The sequence below is a fragment of the Canis lupus genome, chromosome 22 (assembly GCF_011100685.1).
Source record: "Canis lupus familiaris isolate Mischka breed German Shepherd chromosome 22, alternate assembly UU_Cfam_GSD_1.0, whole genome shotgun sequence".
Classification (NCBI taxonomy): Eukaryota; Metazoa; Chordata; class Mammalia; order Carnivora; family Canidae; genus Canis; species Canis lupus.
In genome coordinates this window covers 6,900,479-6,921,761 of record NC_049243.1, presented here as the reverse complement: position 1 = coordinate 6,921,761, position 21,283 = coordinate 6,900,479, and the positions used below count along the sequence as shown (strand labels likewise).

The following is a 21,283-nucleotide window of genomic DNA, read 5'->3' as shown; positions in this document are numbered from 1 at the left end:
ATCAGAAAGTTGAACATATCTTATCATATGTCCTGCACCCCTAAGTATTTGATGAATTGAAAACTTATGTCCACAAAAATCGTGCACACAAATGTTTACAGCAGACTTGATTGCCAAAATTAGAAACACCCAAGATATAGATGATTTGACAGATGGAATGGGTAAACAAATTGTGGTATATCCAAATGATGAATTATTATTTAACAATAATTTTTTAAAAGGCTATCAAGACATGAAAATACATGGAAGGAATTTAGCACATAGTGCAAGTGAAACAAGCCAGTCTGAAAAGCTATATATATATATATATTATATGATTCAAATTATATGACATTCTGAAAAAGGCAAAACTATAGAGAGAATAAAAAACATCAGAGACTGCCAGAAGTTTGAGGTGGGGGAAGAAGGGAGGAGGTAAAGAGGTGGCAAATGGCAAACTATTCTGTGTGATATTGCAATGATGGATATATGACCTTATGCATATGTCAAAACTATAAAGAGCACTTGGTTGGCTCAGTTGTTAGAGTGTGTGACTCCTGATCCCAGAGTCATGAGTTCGAGTCCCACATTGGACATGGAGCCTACCTAAAATGCTACTTAGGATACCATTATGGGAAAATACCATAGTTTATCTATGTGATTGCTGATGAAGATTTGGGTTGTTCCCACTGTTTTTCTTTAGTGAATAAATTTGCTATGAACATTCTCATATGCATCTTTTAGTGAATGTATGCATCCATTTCTCTTGAGTACATGTATACCTAGGTGTGGTATGACTGTGTTATAGATACTGAAACAATTTTCCAAAGTGGTTATACAATTAAAATTTATACTAGAGGGATCCCTGGGTGGTGCAGCGGTTTGGAGCCCGCCTTTGGCCCAGGGCACGATCCTGGAGACCCGGGATCGAATCCCATGTCGGGCTCCCGGTGCATGGAGCCTGCTTCTCCCTCTGCCTGTGTCTCTGCCTCTCTCTCTCTCTCTCTGTGACTATCATAAATAAATAAAAATTAAAAAAAAATTTATACTAGAGACATATGAAGGTTCCAGTTGCCCCCCCTTCATCACCAGCTTTTGCTAATACCTGTCTTTCCAATGTCAGACATTCTGGGGAGTGCACAGTGGTATTCTGGTTTTAATTTGTATTTGCCTAATGAGTAATGAAATTGAGTATTTTCCCCAAAATAATTATTGCACATTTGGATACCCACATTAATAAGTTTTTGCTGAAGTCTTTTTCCCATAAAGTTTAGACTGTCTACCTTTACAATTGATTCGTAGTTACTTATATTTCTAAGTTCAATCCCTTTGTCAGATATTTGTGTTGTAAATATCTTCTTTCAGTCTGTGACTTGCCTTTTAAGTCTTTGGTTAATAGAAGTTCTTAATTGTGATAAAATTTAATTTATCAATCTTTTGTTTTACAATTAGTGCTTTTTATACTACTTAAATCTAACACCAAGTTTACAAATCCATTATTATGTTCTCTTCTGAAAGGTTTATTTTTTACTTTTAGCTCTATAATCCATATCTAATTAACTTTTGTATATTCTGTGAGGTAAGGGCCATAGTTCATACCATGCAAATGGATATTCAATGAATTCAGCAATATTTGTTGAAAATTTCCATCCTTTTCCCCTAAATTATATTACTGCTTCTGTTGTAAATCAGATGATTGTACATGTATAGATCTTTTTCTTTATTTGACTTTGTTTCATTGCTTTGTCTATCCTTATGCCAGTAGTACACTACCTTAATTATGAAGCTTTTTTAAAAAGATTTATTTATTTATTTATTTATTTATTTATTTATTTATTTATTTATGAGAGACATTGGGGGGGGGGAGAGGGAGAGAGACAGAGACACAGACACAGACATATACACAGGCAGAGGGTGAAGCAGGCCCCATACAGGGAGACTGATGTGGGACTCGATCCCAGGTCTCCAGGATCAGGCCCTGGGCTGAAAGCAGCGCTAAACCACTGAACCATCTGGCCTTCCCAATTATGAAGCTTTATAAGAAGTATTTATATCGGGATCCCTGGGTGGCGCAGCGGTTTGGCGCCTGCCTTTGGCCCAGGGCGCGATCCTGGAGACCCGGGATCGAATCCCACATCGGGCTCCCGGTGCATGGAGCCTGCTTCTCCCTCTGCCTATGTCTCTGCCTCCCTCTCTCTCTCTCTCTCTCTGTGTGTGACTATCATAAATAAATAAAAATTAAAAAAAAAATAAAAAATAAAATAAAAAAAAAATAAAGAAGTATTTATATCATGGGGTGCCTGGGTGGCTCAGTCCATTAAGTGTCTAACTCAATCTCAGCTCATGTCTTGATCTCCAGGTCATTGGGCTGTATGCTGAGCCTACGTTAAAAAAAAAAAAGTATTTCTATCTTGTCTTTGGCTATTCTCAATACATTGCCTTTTCTTATACACATTTTAGAATCAGTTCTAATTTAGTCTTTCTTTATAATTTCTAATTTTTTGTATTTAATTTTACTTTTAATCAAAATTACATACACAGTTTAAATAGCTCTTTAAATCTCAAATTGTTCTATAAGGCTTTCAGTAAAAATCAGTGGTTTTTACTTTGCCTCTTTCTACCCCATTTCAATCCCATTTCAAGAAGCAATCCTTCTCAACTTTTAGTTTTCTTCTGGTATTTAATTTCATATTTCTCAATAATATACTTTTGGTGTTATTACTTGATTTTCAGCATTAGATATTATCCATTAACTTCTTTCTATGGAAGATAATTTTGCTCTCACATTTTCCCAACATAATTTTTTAGATAAGTATTCATGAATTACATAATTATTATCTTATAAATATTATTCACAACATTTTAATACCTTTTTTTGTTTTCCCTAGAACAATCACCTCCTTTTCTTCAATTTTAACTTTTATGTACTGTTTACTACCATTAATTCATTCTTGAACTCCTTGCTAGAAATCCAGATCTTCTCTGAATATATTCAGTTACATCAGGTAACCTATCACATTATATTTCTTTCTTTCTTTCTTTTTTATTCATGAGAGACACACACAGAGACAGAGACGTAGGCAGAGGGAGAAGCAGGCTCTTCGCAGGAGCCCATTGCAGGACTCAATCCCAGACCCCAGGATCATGCTCTGAGCCAAAGGCAGACGCTCAACCACTGAACCACCCAGGTGTCCCTCTTTTTTTGAATACACATCTCATGTATCCTATCCTCCCCCAAGTCTGGACTGGCTTATCTCTAGTCCTGCCACACAGATGTTGCCAAAGTATCTTCTTTCATTACTATTTTTGAGATTTCCTTTGCCTCTCTCCTATGTTGGACCATATTGTTTTCTAGATCCCATGTCTTTCTTGGTTTCCTCCCTTGTTTTGACAGAGCATATCTTGTAATAACTTTCTAGGAAAGAGTTCATAGAACATTTTTTTTTTTTGAGAATTTGCTGTCTTTATTCTAGTCGTATAATTAATGGATCATTTGACCAGGTTGGAGTAAATTAATTTCCCTCAAGAGTTTGAAATATCACTCCATTTTCTAGATTTTGATGTTGCACTTTATATTGCAGTTGCTGTAATAACATGATGTAATAAATGTTAGTTTGATTCCTGATTCTTACATGTTTTTCACTCTTGGAAGGTTTTAGGATTTCCTTTTTGTTCTTCAGCTCCTAAAATTTCCTGCCTAAAGGAATTGATATGGATCTTTGCTCATATATTGTGCTGGGCATTGTGTGGGTCTCTCCTTTTGTGAGATAATTTTTTTTAGTGCTGACACCCTTTCAGATTATTTCTGTAATAATTTCTACCCCTTTGTTTTATTTTTTTTTCTGTTTAAGAATATTCCATTAAAATGATATTGGACCTCTGGACTGATCCTCTAATTTTGTTATATTTCTTCCTATTTTCTATCTCCTAAACAGATATGTCATACTTTCCACTTGACTTAGTAAATTTTATCTTCTATTCCTTCAATTGAAATGTTTGTTTCTGCTGTGTTCTCCTATTCCCAAGAATTTGTTTTTGCTCAGTAAATGATGCTTTTTTATGGCCTTCTGTTCTTGTTTGGTAGATGCTATATCTTTTTCATTTCTATGAGGATTATGAGGATTAATTAAGTTGTTTGAAGTTTTCTTCTGTTTCATTCAGTATCTCTTTTCTGATTCTTTTTTTGTTTCTTTGTTTTGGTCAATGCCCTTGGGTCAAAAACCCAGTATCATAGTTGTTTTTTTTTTGTTGTTGTTGTTGTTTGTTTGTTTGTTTGTTTTTCATATCCAGGGTTATTATTGGCTGTGTGTGTGTGCTCATATTTTAGGTTCCAAAAAAGGTTGCTTATAAACTCTGAATGAGTGGATGGGCCTTGTTGAGTAGTGGGCTTCACTCTAAAATAATTTGGCTGAGGTGTTTTCTTAGAGGATCCCACGGGTTAATATCAATATGTCTATCTGTTGGCAGGTTCCCTAGAGATGAATCCTCCATTTTTATGCCTGAAGGTTATGAATTCCTGACAGCTTCTGGGACTAAGTGGGAGAAGAGGCTAAGGCAGATGTAGAGGAAGCTTACATCTCAGAAGTTTCACAGTTAATCTATTCTCCCTGGTTTTAGTACAGTTCTTTTGTATTTCATGGCAAGGTGAGGCTGGAGTCTCTCTGGTTTGATTTTCCAGGGAGTGAACCTTTTGTTTTCTTTCATGGTGGAGGAAGAGTTTGGTCGTTTAGCTGAAAAGGCTGGGGGATATCTATAAGGTTGTTTCTTATATGGATTATCAACTAAGATTCTGGCTTTCTTCTTCACTCAAACCCCCACTTTCAGAGGTGATTGATACTCCAAATACTGTGAATTTCTATGGCTTTAGACCATGGATCTACTTGTTTCGAAGTTACCTTGAAGTTTCTCCACCCCAAACCACTTCTGGGCTTTTTCGAGTCTCCTAAGTTAGTAACTACTCATCCATCAGATTTTCAGCTTTCAAAAAATTTTATTGTCATCTCTTTTTCCATTATTTTTACACTTGTGGGTGTATATATTTTAAAACCTTTATTGCCTTCTTAGTGAGATTTCTAGAGGGAAAATAGTAAATACTTGTTCAACCTACATTTTAACTGGAAATGAGTTAGTCAGTATTCAAAAATTGAAAGTCAACACTTGCCTGAAAATTGGGTGACCAGTTTTTGGTGTCTCTGAAAGAGAAGTAAGAACTGCACTCTCCTACTGTTGTTCTAATAGCTAACTGATGATGAAAAATGCCCCTATTGAGCATGTCTCTTTGGTGGATGTGATAGAATGGAATGGGATCCAAGATAGATCATTGCCAATGAGACATTTGGGGGCTGGCTTCTCTGGATATTGAGGATCAAATCCCCACAAGAAAGTGGCAACATTATAATGTAAAACTGCTGTTCTGGATTTGTTAGCTTGATTATTACAGGGTGAATACAAAAGAAATAACAGAATATAATAAGTATTGAACACATGGTCTTTATTTAGGAATGATTATTTTATTCATTTGTTGCAAAGATGAGAAACCTAATTTGGAATATCAATTGAACATTCAGATTTTATTTATAGGAAATTCTTCAAGCATATGAGTGTACTTTATTCTCTACTTTCAATTGGAGTCTTTGCAGAATTATTTCCATATTTTACTGATAAATGTAACTTGTGTTACAACAAGTCATAGGTGATGATGCTAGATTCCAAAAAATACACATTCTTGAGAAACTTAACACTAATTTGTGGTAATGTTTTTTTTTTTTCCACTTTGCTTTGTGTGGCTGGGAAATTAGGCTGCATTTTTTTTTTAAGAAGTGAAATAAATCTTGGCTTAGTAACATGTGGCTCACATGCCATCATTTGTGACTTGCACAGCCTTGTCTTAGATAACTGTTTTATTACCTTCCATCATCATTAATGAAGATTTATTTCCCATCAATAGAGGGTAGACTTTCATTGCCAGGTTTAGGTACTGCTATGATCAGTATTACACTGCCAGAAAAATGAAAAGATAGGAAGAAAAATGAAAAGATAGGAAGAAAAATTAAAAGATAGGAAGAAAATGTGGAAAAGTATGTTTGAGAATAGTAAACTAATAAGGACAGTCATAAAACTCCTATAAGGAGACTTCAGAAACTTGAGATGTTTCAGGCTATCCAAATACATGGAGCTTTTAAAAGTATGGAATGTGGAGAGTAGCTAAATGGGAATTATTTCAGATATATGACCCTGTTTGTAGGAGTTTGTGAGTAAAAAAGAAAGAAAGAAAGAAAGAAAGAAAGAAAGAAAGAAAGAAAGAAAGAAAGAAAGAGAATGGAATTACACTTAATTAGACAGAAGGAGATAGATGAAAAATGTTGAGTGAATTGGGGAAATACCTGGACCCTGAAGAATGTTTTGGGTGTTGTGTATGTATAGTGAACTTTTTAGTGGATGACAACCAAAGTTGTAGCAGAAAAACTGAAAAAGTGCTATAGAATTTAGAGTGTGGAGCTAATATAATACTTACAAACCTATGACCCATGTAGTTGTATTCCTAAGTACTATAACATTTTCAAAAGCACAGAACAAATAGGCAATCCACACTGTAATGTGTCTCTCAAAAATATTTGAGGAAGTCCAAGTGTGTGATTCAAAGCATTTCTTACTAAAGTCCTTTTCTTTTCTAATTTGCAGCACCCAGCTCCCAGGTGGTTATGTATGCAGGTCAATAGACCCATGTTTGTATTGAGCAAGGTATCTAATAAACAAGAATAGAACCTGTTTGGGGACATTACTAGTAGGATTTTGAGAATGATATTGATATAAATATTGTTCAAGTAGCTTCTACATTGTAGAAGCCTGGACATCCTTTGCTTTGTATCTAACCAACTTTAAGGAAGAGTGAGCCACCTATGTTTCTTGACCTTCTCATGCATAATTCAGAATTCTATTGGTTGTTATGCCATATCCTATATCTTTGGATAGAAGCTTTATTGACATGACTAGGTTGTTACTAAGAGAGCTGTTTTCACCCAAGTCCTTCTTCTTGAATTATTATCTTCTCAAGAGGGAGACTAGATGAAGGAATTAAAGAAGAGAAATAGTTTTTGAAGGAGCCATAAGTCCCTGTTGTGTATGCCCATATAAACCCCAATGCACTGGGAAAAAAAGATCAAATTGTACTTTTTTTTATCAATAAGATGCCTACTACTACTAGTTGAATCATTCAAATCTCTTCTAGAAGCATGTGATTAGAAATATTTCTGTAAAAATAAGTACATTTGAAACAAATCAATTGATTTAATAATTGAGCCTAACTAAATATTATCCTTAATAAGTAATAATTGTGAGAAAAGTTTAAGTTTGCTTATCACAACAAACTAAAGGACAGATCCATTTCATTGAAAAATATTTTCCCAAATCCAATCCCATAAAGTCATACATGATTAAAACATAAATTTGGATGAGAAGTCCACATCAAAAACTGTCCTTTATTTTGATTTTTCACCCTTGAGAAATTTTAGAGTAGATTTATGACTCTATAAAAATTAGAAGAATAAATATTCATTAAGGGCAAATGATGTACCAGGCTTTGCCTTAAGTCCTACGGGAGGAATAAAGAAGGTCTGGCTTCTTAAAATCTTGTACAGGAAAATTGTATGGACTGAAAGTTTAAATAACATCATAAGACATAAGTAATACTTAAGTCAGCAGTGGAAAAGAACAAACAAGGCCAATTATCAATATAACTCAGACATTAAAATTCCTTTGGAATCAATAATTCAACTATTTGACTAAAGAACAGGATTTTTAAAAAATGTACAGGAGACAAGCCTAGAAAGATAAGTTGGGTTAAAATTATGAGCTGTAGATGCCAGGCTAAGGTTTTAGAACTTGATTTTATAGGGAAATAATTGAAAAGTTTAATTTTAACCTCAAGTGCAGAAATGACAAAATCAAGCAGCATGTTGGGGAGATGAATATCTCAATTATATGCAGACTGAGCAGAGAAACTTCAGACACTGAGATGGACTAAAAAGATACTCCCTTTTTGCAGACTGTTTAGGTCACTCTTTGGATATAAGATGAACCTCCCACCATGCAAAATTTGATTTGAATGTCTAGATTGATGATGCCACACACACACCAAGAGGGTATGAAAAGGTTTACTACTCACATAATGAGGTTTTCTGGAGAGAGCAAGCCACAAGTGGCTTGAGAGAACAGAGAGGGGTGACCACTTGGTTTTTTATAACGGTTGGAGTATATGACTGGAGTGGGTATTCTCTCCCAAGTGCCGAGGCTTGCATGGTTTGAATTTCCTACTGGTGCCAAAGGAGAAAGCATCTAGACTTTCTTATCAGTTTGTTAAGGTATAGAGCAGAAGGAGGAGAAGAATGATGTGGCTTGACAGATGTCAGCAATCAGAAATCAAAAATAGAGTCAGACTTTTTATTATAGAATGGTAAGAGTGTTAAAGTTCTGAATGAGGATGCTGTTAATATTATAAATATTATAAATGAACTATAAGCCTCCACCTGATAGAACTGGCATTGTGAAGGCAAGTCTCTGGGAGAATGGATTTTATTTTATTTTATTTTTTATTTTTTTTGAGAATGGATTTTAATAAGCATGTGGTTATATAATATTCAATTTACAGGCCAATTGAGAGTTTTGGAATGTCGAGGAGGTCTCTGGAGCTTTGAAATAAATATCCCAGCAACCCTTGACCTTTTGTTCATTGCATTTAAAAAAAATATCTAACAGATTACTTATGTTTTAGAGAAAGATTTTTTTTAAAAGATGCAAAGCTAAGTGGAGATTGTGTACATCTGAGATCAGAACTGTAGATTCTGTTGTTCAATAAATCAATTTTGTTTTGAGTGCCAGTTACAAATTGTCAATGTGTGTGCGGTAAGAATCATCTAGAAAACTTGTTTAAAATGTCCATTACTGCCTTCAATCCCAGGGATTCTGGATAAAAGGTCTTGGGTAGATCTCAGGAATATGCCTCAAGACAATGTTTCTGATGCAGGGGTTGACATGCCTCACTTGAGAAACATTGCTGCACTGTGTGCCTGGTACTGCACCAGATATTACCAAAGCTTCAGGCAAAGTCTAACACAATCCCAATCAATGACAAATTGACTACTTTGCTGGCTCTTTCCTTGCCTAACCCATTTTTTAACTTCTGGACTTAGGAGGTTTGTAAAGGCAAAAATAAAAGCCAAAACTGCAATTCTGTTTAGTTACTCTTCAGGATTTAGCAGTGCTTGAGTGCTTACTATGACAATGAGCTTTCTATGCTTTTTCTAATTTCACTTTCACAAAGTCAACTAATTACCACCTTTTACAGTAGAAAGTTGAGGCTCAGTAAGATTAAACAACTCACTTAAGTAATACAGCCACAGTGGTAAAGCCCGGTTTTAAACCTAGTTTTGTATAAATCAAATTTATATTATGAACCATGACATCCTGTCACTACAGAAGCCTGGTGCTGGCTCTGCAGCCTCACTTGAGTGATGAATGGGATATCCTGGCACTCAGGGAAGAATTAGGCAGCTGCCCATTTAGTTTTCTTATATATTGACAATAGAATAACAAATGTTGGTCTGATGTTAGAATAGAACTTTCCTCATTGGCTGACATTTCAGCCGTTCCATGGGCTTCTGGAAGACCTGAGATTTGTAGATGGCTTCCCTGTAAACACAGTTTATCTGATTTAGAATAGCACTTTTAGGACCAGGCGTTTTTAAGACACTATGAGTATTTCTGGCTGGAGGAGAGTGAATTGGGGAGAGGGGATATGACTTGGGATTAGGGGATATGTAGGGACCAGATCATACAGGGCTTTTGGGATCACAGTCAGAAATTTAGTCTTTATTTTCAGTACAGTGAGAAACAAATGAAGTATTTTAAATAGGGGAGTCAGTGGTCTTAGTTGTTATCTTTTTTAAAAAGATTTTTATTTGAGAAAAAGAGAGAGGGAGACGGAGAAGCAGATACCTTGATGAGCAGGGAGTCCTGACATGGAACTAGATCCCAGGACCCAAGGTTCATGACCTGAGCCAAAGCCAGAGGCTTAACTGACTGGGCCACCTAGCACTCCTCTCATTTTATATCTTAAAAATAGCCTATTGGTGGCTGTGTAAAGAATGAATGAGAAGGAACAGAGTTGAAGAAAGGAGGTGAGCAAACAAAACTCCATTTGCCTAAGATCATTAGTAATACATTTAGCACAGAGGATTTTTTGGAGGGAATGGGGAGGATAGAAGAAAATGGGTTATGGGCATACTCAGAAGACCATTTCTTTTTTTTTTTTTATTTTTTCAGACCATTTCTAATTAAATATTTCAGGGAACATTTTTCTTCTCTCACATCTCTCTACTTGATTTTGATTGCCTCTCTTCCTTCTTGGTGCTTCACCTTTTTGCCTCCTGCCTACCCTTTCCTGAATATTTGCCCACCTCTCTCCCTCTGTGTCTGTCTTCACTCCTTTCTTTTTTTTTTTTTTTTCTTCACTCCTTTCTTATGTAGAGAAGTTTCACTCCTGTCCTACTATCTGCAGGCAAGTTATAACCTGTGTGATTGGTTTAGTAAGCAGGCCGGATGCTAGGGTATGATCCAGAATAACTTTTGCTCCTCTTGCCATTCTATTCAAATGCTATGGTGTGTCCTTCCTTTACCCCTTGATGACAACCACAGATTCCTAAGAAAGGAGTAAGATGGGATTCTCTCAGTGATGGTGCAGATCAGCCAGGACTAATGAAAAAGCATGATGTGGAAAGAGAGACCAAGAGGTAAAGGCCACCGAGAGTCACTCAGAAATAAGGGACTAATGGGATGCTCAAAAGACAACATTCTTTCTGCAAGCTAAATGACCAATGAGACTCTCTACAAGAGTAGGCACTGCTCAGATTTAATTTCAACAGCTAGAATTGGAGATGCAGATGCTTCATTATTAATGAGGTTGACCTTTATATGTAATCACTTATGGGTATTGATCTGCTAATGATTTTTGATTTGGGAAAACCACTTTCACTATTTACTCTGTTTAGGAGACTTTAATTTCAGGTCTCCTAGGATTAATAAATGAAGATAAGAGCTTAAAGGCGATCAGGATGCCTACAGATCTCTGAGCAGATTCTTTTCTTTCTCTAAGGATGATTCAGAAAACAGGCTGGGCTCTGAGCATGACCACAAGCTGACTGCCTGAGTCAGTAGTTCAGGGTGAGAAGTGAGAACAAGAGTTAGTTTTCTTTAATGTGTGGAAGCATATTCCTGATCTTCCCCGTCCTTGACTGGCTTGGTCACTCATACACTCTTAGGAGCTCCATCAAGTGAGAGGAAGCCTTTGCTGGCTTCTGTCTCATGAAGAGGAGGGGTCTGAGGTGAGGCACAGATGGATTCTTGCAATACAGCCAAACAGTGTGATTCTGAAGATTTAAACAAATCACTTTGTTAACAGTAGAGTGTTATGTAAATGTCACTGGATTTAATTTTAATTTTCTGAGCTGCTGGTTCACAAGACTTAGGACTGTTAATGTAATTGAGCACTTAATTATGTAATAGAGTACATATAATGACAACTTAAGGTCATTGCTTAGAAATGATTGCAATGTATACTTTAAGTGATGATTTCACATCTTTATATATTTGAGCCCTTTGTAAGTATGAGTACCTCATATGTAGGGACATATTTGTATATATAGTATAATTTTAATCTTGCTATTCGTGAAGAGCAAAGGGACTTGAAAAGCTTTGCAAATAAAAAAATTGCAATCATGGAGTTTTTAAGAGACTGACTTCGAAATGGAAATAAATACCTTATATTTTCTTCTAATTAGAAAAATTTAAAGGCTTTTAAAAATGTCCAGTAATTCAGACAAGTGTACAGAGAAGATTAACAGTCATCTATAATTCTATAGTAAAGAGATTACTCCTATTAACACATAAACATATGGAATAATGTATAAAACAAATCATGGGCATTTTTCCATTTTAATAAACATAAACCCTACATCATAATTTTTTATAATTTATTTTGAAGTAATTTCAAACCTAAAGTCCACATATTTTCTTTGTCCAGATCCCCCTGTATTAACATTCTGCCACTTTGACTACTCCATTTCTATCTCTATCTATACACACACATATGCACACTCACATACATATATATCTCCATCATCCTTAGTCTTTTTCTGAATCATTTGAGAGAAAGTTGCAAACATGATGCTTCATCATTTCTAGACCCTCCAGTGTATTTTCCACCTCCACCCTCAGAAAAGGAAGCTTTCCTATGTTTCCACCATAGAAGCTGCTGAATTAGGAAATTAATATTGGTGCAACACAACTCCTCAAATCATAGACCCCAGTCACATTTCCTCGACTATTCCCAAAAATCTCTATTTTTTTCTTCTGATGCAAGACCCAATCTAGAATTATGTGTGGCATTTAGTTGTTATATCTCTTTAATTTCCTTCTCCCTGGAACATTTCCTCACTCTTTTCCTATATTCTGTGGCCTTGACATTTTAAATTACGTATCTGTATTTAATTATGTATTCATTATGTATAATGTCTCTCAACCTGAGTCTGTTCAGTGATTCCTCCTGCCTAGAGTCAGGCCATCCATTCTTGACAGTGATACTCCAGGAATGCTCCTAACAGTGCTCCTCACAGGGCATCCCACAGGAGACAGTGTGATGTTGACCCATCCCACCACAGTGATGTAAACCTTCATCACCTCATGTGACTCAGGCAGACTACTGGCTCCCAAAGATATCCTAGCCCTAATTTTAGGAACCTGTGCATGTGTTGCCTTAAATGGCAAAAAAGACTTTGCAGGTGTATTTAAGGTTAAAGACTTTGAGATGGGAAAATTATTCTGGTGGATGACACATGTGGGTCCATTCTAATCATGAGTTCTTCATAAAGACCAGAGCTTTTATTAAGACTAGAGACAACCAGGGAGGCAGCAGTGTGAGAGAAACTCAATCCACCAGTGTTGGCTATGAAATTGGAGGAAAGAGGCTCTAAGCCAAAGAATGCAGGCAGCCTGTAAAAGCTGAAAAGACAAAGAAATGGATTGTCTCCTGGCGCCTCCAGAAAGGAACACATCCCAATAAAATCTTGATTTTAGCCCAGTGACATCTCTGTCAGACTTCTGACCTACAGAATTGTAAAGATAATACATTAGTATTCTTTAAGCCACCAAGTTTGTGGTAATTTGTTACAGCGGCAATTGAAAATGAATATACTTTGTCAAAATGTCATTCTTGGTTGAAAGCCACTGATTGAACTTAAATGAGTATATGAGGGCATTACGAGAACCACATAGTTCTCGCAGATTTGATTTTAAGCTTGAGAACAAGGGTTTAGCAATGGTCAGAAACCAAGGGAGCTCTGAAATGCCAAGACATCGGGGAGAGAAAATAGTTAAGTTTCAGTCTCCCATCTTACCCCACCAAAACTTTGCACCATGGGGAATAACAATTTTCCAAAGAATTAGGAAGGAGAATAAAAGTGAAGTTTTACCCCCAGCTTCTCTCACTATGTGTGTATTGCAGATTTCCAGTTTTTAAATGTAGCTCCCAATTTTCTCTTGAACTCAAGTTCCACATTAAAACTCCAGATAAGTAGCAATTCTGATTCCTTTTGAATTCTCCTCCCTTTCTTCCTTCCTTCCCTCCTTTCTTTTCCTTTTCCTTTTAACCCTTCCTTTCCTTTCTTCCTCCCTTCCTCCTTCCCCTTTCCCTTCTTTTTTCCCTCTCTTCTTTCTCTCACCTTTTTTACTTTTTACTTTCTTTTTTGGCTTTCTTACTTTTTTTCTGGTCTCTTCTCAGTCTTTATGGAAAATAATGCACATTCCTGGGAAATTCCCCAGGCATATGTTGCAGATTTTCCTGCCACATCTTGTACTTACTATCCATTCCACCCAAGCCATCCCCCCCACTTCTATGCCTGGCAAACCAGCACTTACCCTTCGCCACCAAGGTTAATTTCTCTGAACTTTCTCTAAGTCCCCCAGGGTACATCACTTTCTTCATAGAGGCATTACTGTACCTTTCCTATTTCTCAGCTCTAGTGCTATGTTGACATTCTTTCTTCTTTTTCATTTTATTTTCTCAGACCTTAAACTCCTTTTTGGAAGTTACCTTCAGTGGCTTTTCATTATGTCTGACCCATGGTTGATATTGATTGAGTGGATGAGAGACTGCCAAGGATGCTTTCTGAAATCTGCTAAGGTTGGTATATCCTCCTGGCAATCTGTATATGCAATTCATCATAGGAATTATAAGATGTGTTTCATAGAAGAAGAAAATGTTTTCATTTATGTATACCCTGCCCCAGGCAACAGGTCTAAGCAAAGAGTCACGGAAAACAAAGTGGATGAGAGGGAGGCAGATGATTCTGAAGTTGATTATACTTTTTCTAAAGAATCCCAGTTCTTTGGACAAATACATTTAATATTCCACATGCGCCCCCCACTACCTCCTTTAAGAATCCCTTCTGTAGGGTGGCTGATGCAAGTATGCTGCTAATCTCATTTTTGTTGTTCTGTGGAGGCGTGGGAACAGGGACTGTGAGTCCTCATTCAGATTTTAATGTTGAATGGAACCTTCTGGAAGAATCTGAGCACAGGAATTCTTACAGATAAGGGCTTCAAGAAACATAGTGAAGAGTGGTCACAAGAGCATCAAGGACTTACAAAACTAGAATTAACCTGTTAGTTTAGTGACTACTTATAAAATAAAAACTTTAGAGCTGAAAAGGACTGTCACAAATATTTACAACAGATCTTCAGCCTATCAATTGTAATAAATTACTGATTGACCTTCTTAATGGGCTACCATGTTCCTCTCACCTTGCTTTCCTGGCACTGCCAGCCTGGAAGTTTCCAGCGAATCACTATTTTAACGGATGGAGCAGTGGAGTCCTGCAGCAGCCTGTTCCACCCATGTCTGAGGGTAGATCCAAAAGTTGAAAACACTAGAACCCTAAGGATAGCCCATCCCCATTCTTAAGGTCTTTTATTTACATATTATTTATCCCTTGTTTTATTCCAAAAATTATTTCAGGTTGTCTCTGAAAACATACATATAATGCTGCAGGATAACTGTACAGAAATCAGAGGAAAGGAAAATAAAGTAAAACCAGAGACAAGATTAATACACAAAATACTTGAAATAACAGCCTGAAGTGGGATTCAGATTTGGCTCTGAGCTTCCTAGCTGTCAAACAAAATGAAACATAATTGATTATAATGTTTATGGTGTCTAAAAATGAAAACAAGTAATTTTTTGAGAGATGCATAGCTCTTCCCAATACTGACAGCTGGCAGAAACATCTCTTGTGACTTCTCAAAGAGATCAACATCTTTAACAGTATTTCTGCAATTAAAAAAATGGCAAGCTTAGAATGACCTCCTCTTATTACCTCCCTGTGTGCAAGCCAAAGGCACAATGCAGAAGCATAGTTTGTTTATGAGGAACCAAAAAGCAATGAAATTTAAGGCAATTTTTTTCCTTTGAAACTTTTAGATAGAGGAGGACAGAGTGGACTCTCTAGCTTTACAGTAATGTCCTTTGAGCTATATTTCTTAAAGCTAACCTTTTATTTAAAAAAAAATGTTCCATAAAGAATTCACAGTGTATTGTCTGTTTAGAACCCAATCTCCAGGTTACTGATAAGAGAAAGTTTCCTAAATATATTTATGGAATAAACTGAGAGAAGGACAGTTTTGACTTTTCTGTTTGAAATTTAATGAATATTAAGGGGTCTAACCAGGGAGTGTGGCTGCCTGGGTGGCAGCCTCAACTTCACACAGGGATTAGTAGGTAGGTAGGGCCAAAATTTTCCCCAGAAAATTAACTAATTGTCTAAGTAGTTTAAATAATTTAATTAACTAATTGTTTCACTTCACCATGCAGGCAGACAATCTAGAAGTATTATGGGATAATACATACCCACAGAAATTTTAGCATCATGGAAAATGTTACAATTAGGTGGTATTATCTGAAGTATGCATTAAAAAAACAAAGATAGTCTAATTTAAAGAATATGAAGCATTATTTAATATAAACTAACTAAAATTTAGAGTTTCTGAACTCAAAGTGATGGAATTTGGAATAGTTGATGTTAATTTGTTCTTTCTGTTAGTCGAATCAGTTGTGTGGTTTATGACACTAAACTATGTCATCAGTTTCCAGCTGTGATGGGATAGCTTGTGGGATACCTATGCTCCCAATGAAAAATTAAAAGCCATTAAAAATTATTTTTGAATTCTTGCAAAAGCAACCATGGCTTAAGGTGCTAAGATCCCAGAGAAAAGAGAACAGCAGAGGGAGGAATTGACTTCAGTGTCTACTTTTATCCTTGAGTGTTTGCTGATTCTTAGTGTGGAGCAAGAGATGAGAATCTGGGCAAAGAGTTGCAGCCAAGAGGCAGATGATTAAATAACTAGAAATAGTAACTCTTAGGGGAAATATAAATGTGGAGAGATAACTATGTGATGAAAAAGTGAAACAGAGGCACATACAAGTCACTAATTATAGATTAATATTCAGCCATGGTACTGACATGTGTGTTCTGCCCTGGGCAGAGAAATCAATCTCCTCTTCCCACAGGATTACTTAACTCTCCCAACCCACTGCTAATAGGTAACCTACAAGGGATTGTAACCTCTGCACTAGGATGCACTCAGTATGTGGCTTGGGAGGTGGATGAGAAGCACCCCCCCCCCCGGCCCCATCCAAGATGACTGCCTAGGGCACTGTGGTACTGCCATCCCAAGATGGGAATGCCACCATCACACCCTGTCCCAAGATGATTAATTCTTCTGGCATCTAGGCTCTAGAAGGGGCCAGAAGCAGCCAGAGTCCTGGAAAAGGGCAGGAAGGGAAGGATGGGGGTAGCCTGAGGGACCAGGGGGTGTAGGAGTGGATGGCTGAAAGCCCATCTGAGACAGATGAGTTGAGATGAGATGGATGGAGCTTCTTATGGGCCAAAGCTCCAAGCCATAAGTACATGCCCCATTGTCTCATGAGACTTCATTTTAAAAACACAAATTCAGAGGTAAAATGAAGAATTTCAAGATGACAGCCACAGAACATTAAGTCCCAAGCACAGGGCTTGTGTGATTGTATGGCTCTGTGAGACTGCATTGGTGGCAAGATCATGAAGCTGCCCTGTTTGGAAATGTGTTGAAGGTCATGGAGTCCAGCCACCATCTGTTGTTTCTGTCCTTCTTTTACACCAAGTTCTTTTCTGCTTCAGCCTGTGGTTTTTGATGCATTCTACTTCCATCTTAAACACAGAATTCTTTTTCTTGCTAGTGATTAGCTTTAACAGTTCCCCATGTCTGCAGTATTCCATAGAAAAAAATGGAATGAATGTACTATTAATTTTCAGGGATAGTGCATTGGTATTCTCAATTTAAACAGCAGCAACAACAAAAAACATTTTTGTTGATTTTAACTGGGTTGGGTTAATTTTTGTGTCTATGATTCCCCATCCTTTCTTTATTTTGATCATCAAAGGCAGTATTTCATTCTCCAAGAGCCCTCTTCCGACATACTAGTTTTCATGGTTTATTTTGAGTGGAAAATTAGAATCTCATACTGGTTTGCAAGTCTGGATCTGATGAATGAGAACATTGTAGGTTGAAGGTCTACTTGGAAAAATACATTTCAAACTCCCAAAGAGGTGGATATGATTGTTTTCACTTGGTTATTTTTATTTTGTTTTCAAGATTTCTGATTAACAGTAGAGCCCAAAGCCAAATAATCCTACTAAAAACACTTTGGGCTAAGATTGACTAATTCCAGTAAAGCTCTTCTTCTACAAACTTGTATGATATTCTTACTTGGGCAACCAAGACAGGATCTTGAAATTATACCTTCTCATGGTATAGCTGAGACACTACACTCTGTTTCCTGGCTCTAAAGTAAACTATAATCTTAACATGTGTCCAGTACCTCTTCAAATATGCTCTGACTCATCCCCCAAACTCCAAGCCCCATATCCCTGCTATAAATTTGTGTCTAAATACAAATTGAAGACTCAGGGGATATGAATTGGGTTAGAGGTGAGCCCTACTTATAATATGCAATCCCCATTTGTTTTCCTTATATTTCTGAGAGATTTCTGGATCATTCAACAAAACTGGGTTGGAAGTATTAGTGAGGAACCCCGCAGTGCAGACAATGTAATGGGGAAAAGAAGCCTTTGAGTAGGGATCCATTAAGGGCCAGCAAGATTGGACATGAAGCATATAAAACTGGACAGAGCAGTTTTCTGCAAGCCTAGCCACTTCTGGAAGTTATTTTCTAGCTCTCAATTTATGCTTGCTAACAACTTCCAAAAACCACATCGTTTCTCCTGTAGAATCATGGGTTGGGGGCAATAGCTGAAATGATGTGGTATTGGTAGGTCATGGTGGTAGGAGGAGAAAGGGGTTTTGAAAAGGTCAGCTGGTATGCCCTGATTCGGTGTGATGTGGAGAAGACTTATATTGGCTTAAGAGAGAAGATTGTTCAGTATCCTCGTAACTTGAATATGGCCGTATAAATTGGTATATGCTACAAATAAGCTCCCTCACCTCACCCACCAAGAGATGGTTTACCAATATGACACTGGTTTTAAACTTATACTATTTTTCAGATTTGTTCTCTGGATTCCCCTGATTGCTTGTGGCACTTTGGCCCTTATCTCCAGTTATCATTATTTATGTGCCTGCTTCAATTTCTGGCCACATGGGCCATAATATCTAGCATAGAGTAGATGCTTAATAAATGTCTGTTGTATCAGGAGACCCATAAAAGGCATAATTTTCACACTCACATTAAAACTGAGAAAAGATATATTTCACCAGCTGCATTTTTTTCATTCCTTATCTCACTTTTTAATGCTTAATAAGCACCTATCAGATAACAATGTACTCTGCCCTGTGGGATTTACTAAATAGTAGGGCATGCTCCCATTCTTCAGAAACTCATAATTTTCTGGGGAGGACATATCCAAATAATCACACTACCCTTACATCTATGGACAAATTTCCTTACTATCTGAAAATAAAGCCTTCCTATCAAACCTTTCCTAAGCTGAAATGGCATAAAGCAATAAGCAATTGCCATTAATTTATTTGGAACCATTTTTGAGCATTCTCATTTCCAATAAATTACCCCTTTTAGGCTTTTCTGATACCTTAGGACACATCTTGCTAATGGATGCACAAAAGAAATTGATATATAGCGCAGATGCTCACAGACACACTTTAAAGCTATAACAACTTAATGCTGAGATGCTGAGTGTAGCTCCTGGGGAAGGAGCTTGGGCAGGGCCACTCTCCAGCCTGCTTGGTGTGAGCACTGCCTCCATAAGGGCTTGCTGAAAAACAGATGCTGAGTACTATTTTCACTTTTTGCCTCTATTCCCAACAGTGCAAATCCTCTTAATTTTTTTTGGAGGTATCGAAAATAGGTACTGAGGTAGGTCTTTTATGAAAGAGAATTGGCTAATGCAAACTTTTGAAAAGTGGAAAATACTTGTGTTAATAATAAAGTATGAATGAAGATAGCAATGTTATGTTTTAAGAATGAGCGTGTTAGAGTATGAGTGTGTTTGTACATGTATTCAGGATTGTTTGCAATAACCTAAAACTTGAAACATAAATATTAATCAATAAGGGACTAATTCAATAAATTATGAAATACAATAAAATGGAATAGTATGGTAAGAATCTCAAAGATATATTTTTCAAAGGAAAGAAAAGCACAATGAAAATTTGCATGTATATAATAATCTTTTTTATTAAAAGGACATATATATTTGTATGTACATAAGAATACTATTTTATGCATACAAAAATTTGTTAAAGGAAACTCAACAAACTTACCTTTGGAAGAGGTTGTGGAGAGGTAGATTTTTTGTATTTTTGTTTTTATGTTTATATATTTTAATTCTATATTGTAAATTTCAATGGAGACTATGGGACATTTTTGCTTTCTTCTTCATACTTTCCTACAGTAAGCAACTCTCCTAAATATTCTTTAGAAAAAAGTGAGGGACACTCTTAGTATGTGTTTCAGTTTGTGTAATCAGTTGGTAATATTTATCAAAAATTTATCAAATATATTTATTAAAAAAAGCACCTCGGGATCCCTGGGTGGCGTAGCGGTTTGGCATCTGCCTTTGGCCCAGGGCATGATCCTGAAGACCCGGGATCGAATCCCACGTCAGGCTCCCGGTGCATGGAGCCTGCTTCTCCCTCTGCCTGTGTCTCTGCCGCTCTCTCTCTCACTGTGTGCCTATCATAAAAGAAAGAAAGAAAGAAAGAAAGAAAGAAAGAAAGAAAGAAAGAAAGAAAGAAAGAAAGAAAGAAAGAAAGAAAGAAAGAAAGAACCTCCCTTTTGTTCCAGTATTTTGTCTACCAAGTGTGTATCCTAGCAATATTCCCAAACAAGAGCACAAAGGCTTATGTAAAAGGATGTTTGGAGCATCACCTATACTAATGAAAACCTGGGGTAAAATGACCATCAACAGGAGAGACTATGTAAATCATAGTACATCTAAGCAATGGCATATGAGGCAGTGGTAAAAATTTATGAAATAAATAAAAACTTGAAAAAATGCTCATGGTTGCAAAGCAGTATAATATCCTCTCATTATAATAACAAAATGTATTCATATATGCAGTGGAGTTATATGAGAGATATGATCCTGAAGCAAATTCATAGCAACTATGGTCAAACCTGCACTTGTGAGCACTAGAGCAACACTCAGCTCCATGAGATGTTCATCCTCCACAGTACTGGAAACTTAGCTCTCCCAACAGATGGCAAAATTGTGCCTCATGTCCCGACCTCCCTCAGGACCTTGTACTCATTGAGGTCAGTGGCCTAAACTTCTCTGTTTACACTGCTTTCTTTTTGTATGTTTCTGTCTGTTTCAATGTATTTTTTATGTGTGCATGAGTAAGTTATAATGCAACCCCAATACACAAACATTCATACTTTGAAGAAGATCTAAAGGGCTACCCACCAAAGCGTTAACAGTTTATTCTGAAGGGAAAGAGATGGAGATAGAAGACGAGAATATTTTTTCTTTGTGCCATTTATATTGTTTGAATTTTGAGTATATATCATTTTATACTTAAAATATCTAAAATGAAATTTTTAAAATTGGTATGGTTAACACAAATTCAAGGATGTAGGGGCATGAAAGGGCCCTGAAGGGGCATGAAGGGGCATGAAACTAGAATTTGGGTTTGATCCTGTAAATAATGAGAATCACATGGAGATTTTTAACCTGAAGGG

General features: G+C 36.7%; 1 protein-coding gene across 3 annotated transcripts in view; it reads left to right on the top strand.

The window, feature by feature from the left end:
• LACC1 (laccase domain containing 1) overlaps positions 1 to 21,283 on the top strand; it is a 181,659-nt gene that overhangs the window by 54,339 nt on the left and 106,037 nt on the right. For all 3 annotated transcript variants that reach the window (XR_005376271.1, XR_005376268.1, XR_005376267.1), the window contains one exon: positions 14,097 to 14,212. The gene's annotated coding sequence lies outside the window, so the exon portion shown is untranslated. The remainder of the gene's footprint in view (positions 1 to 14,096; positions 14,213 to 21,283) is intronic.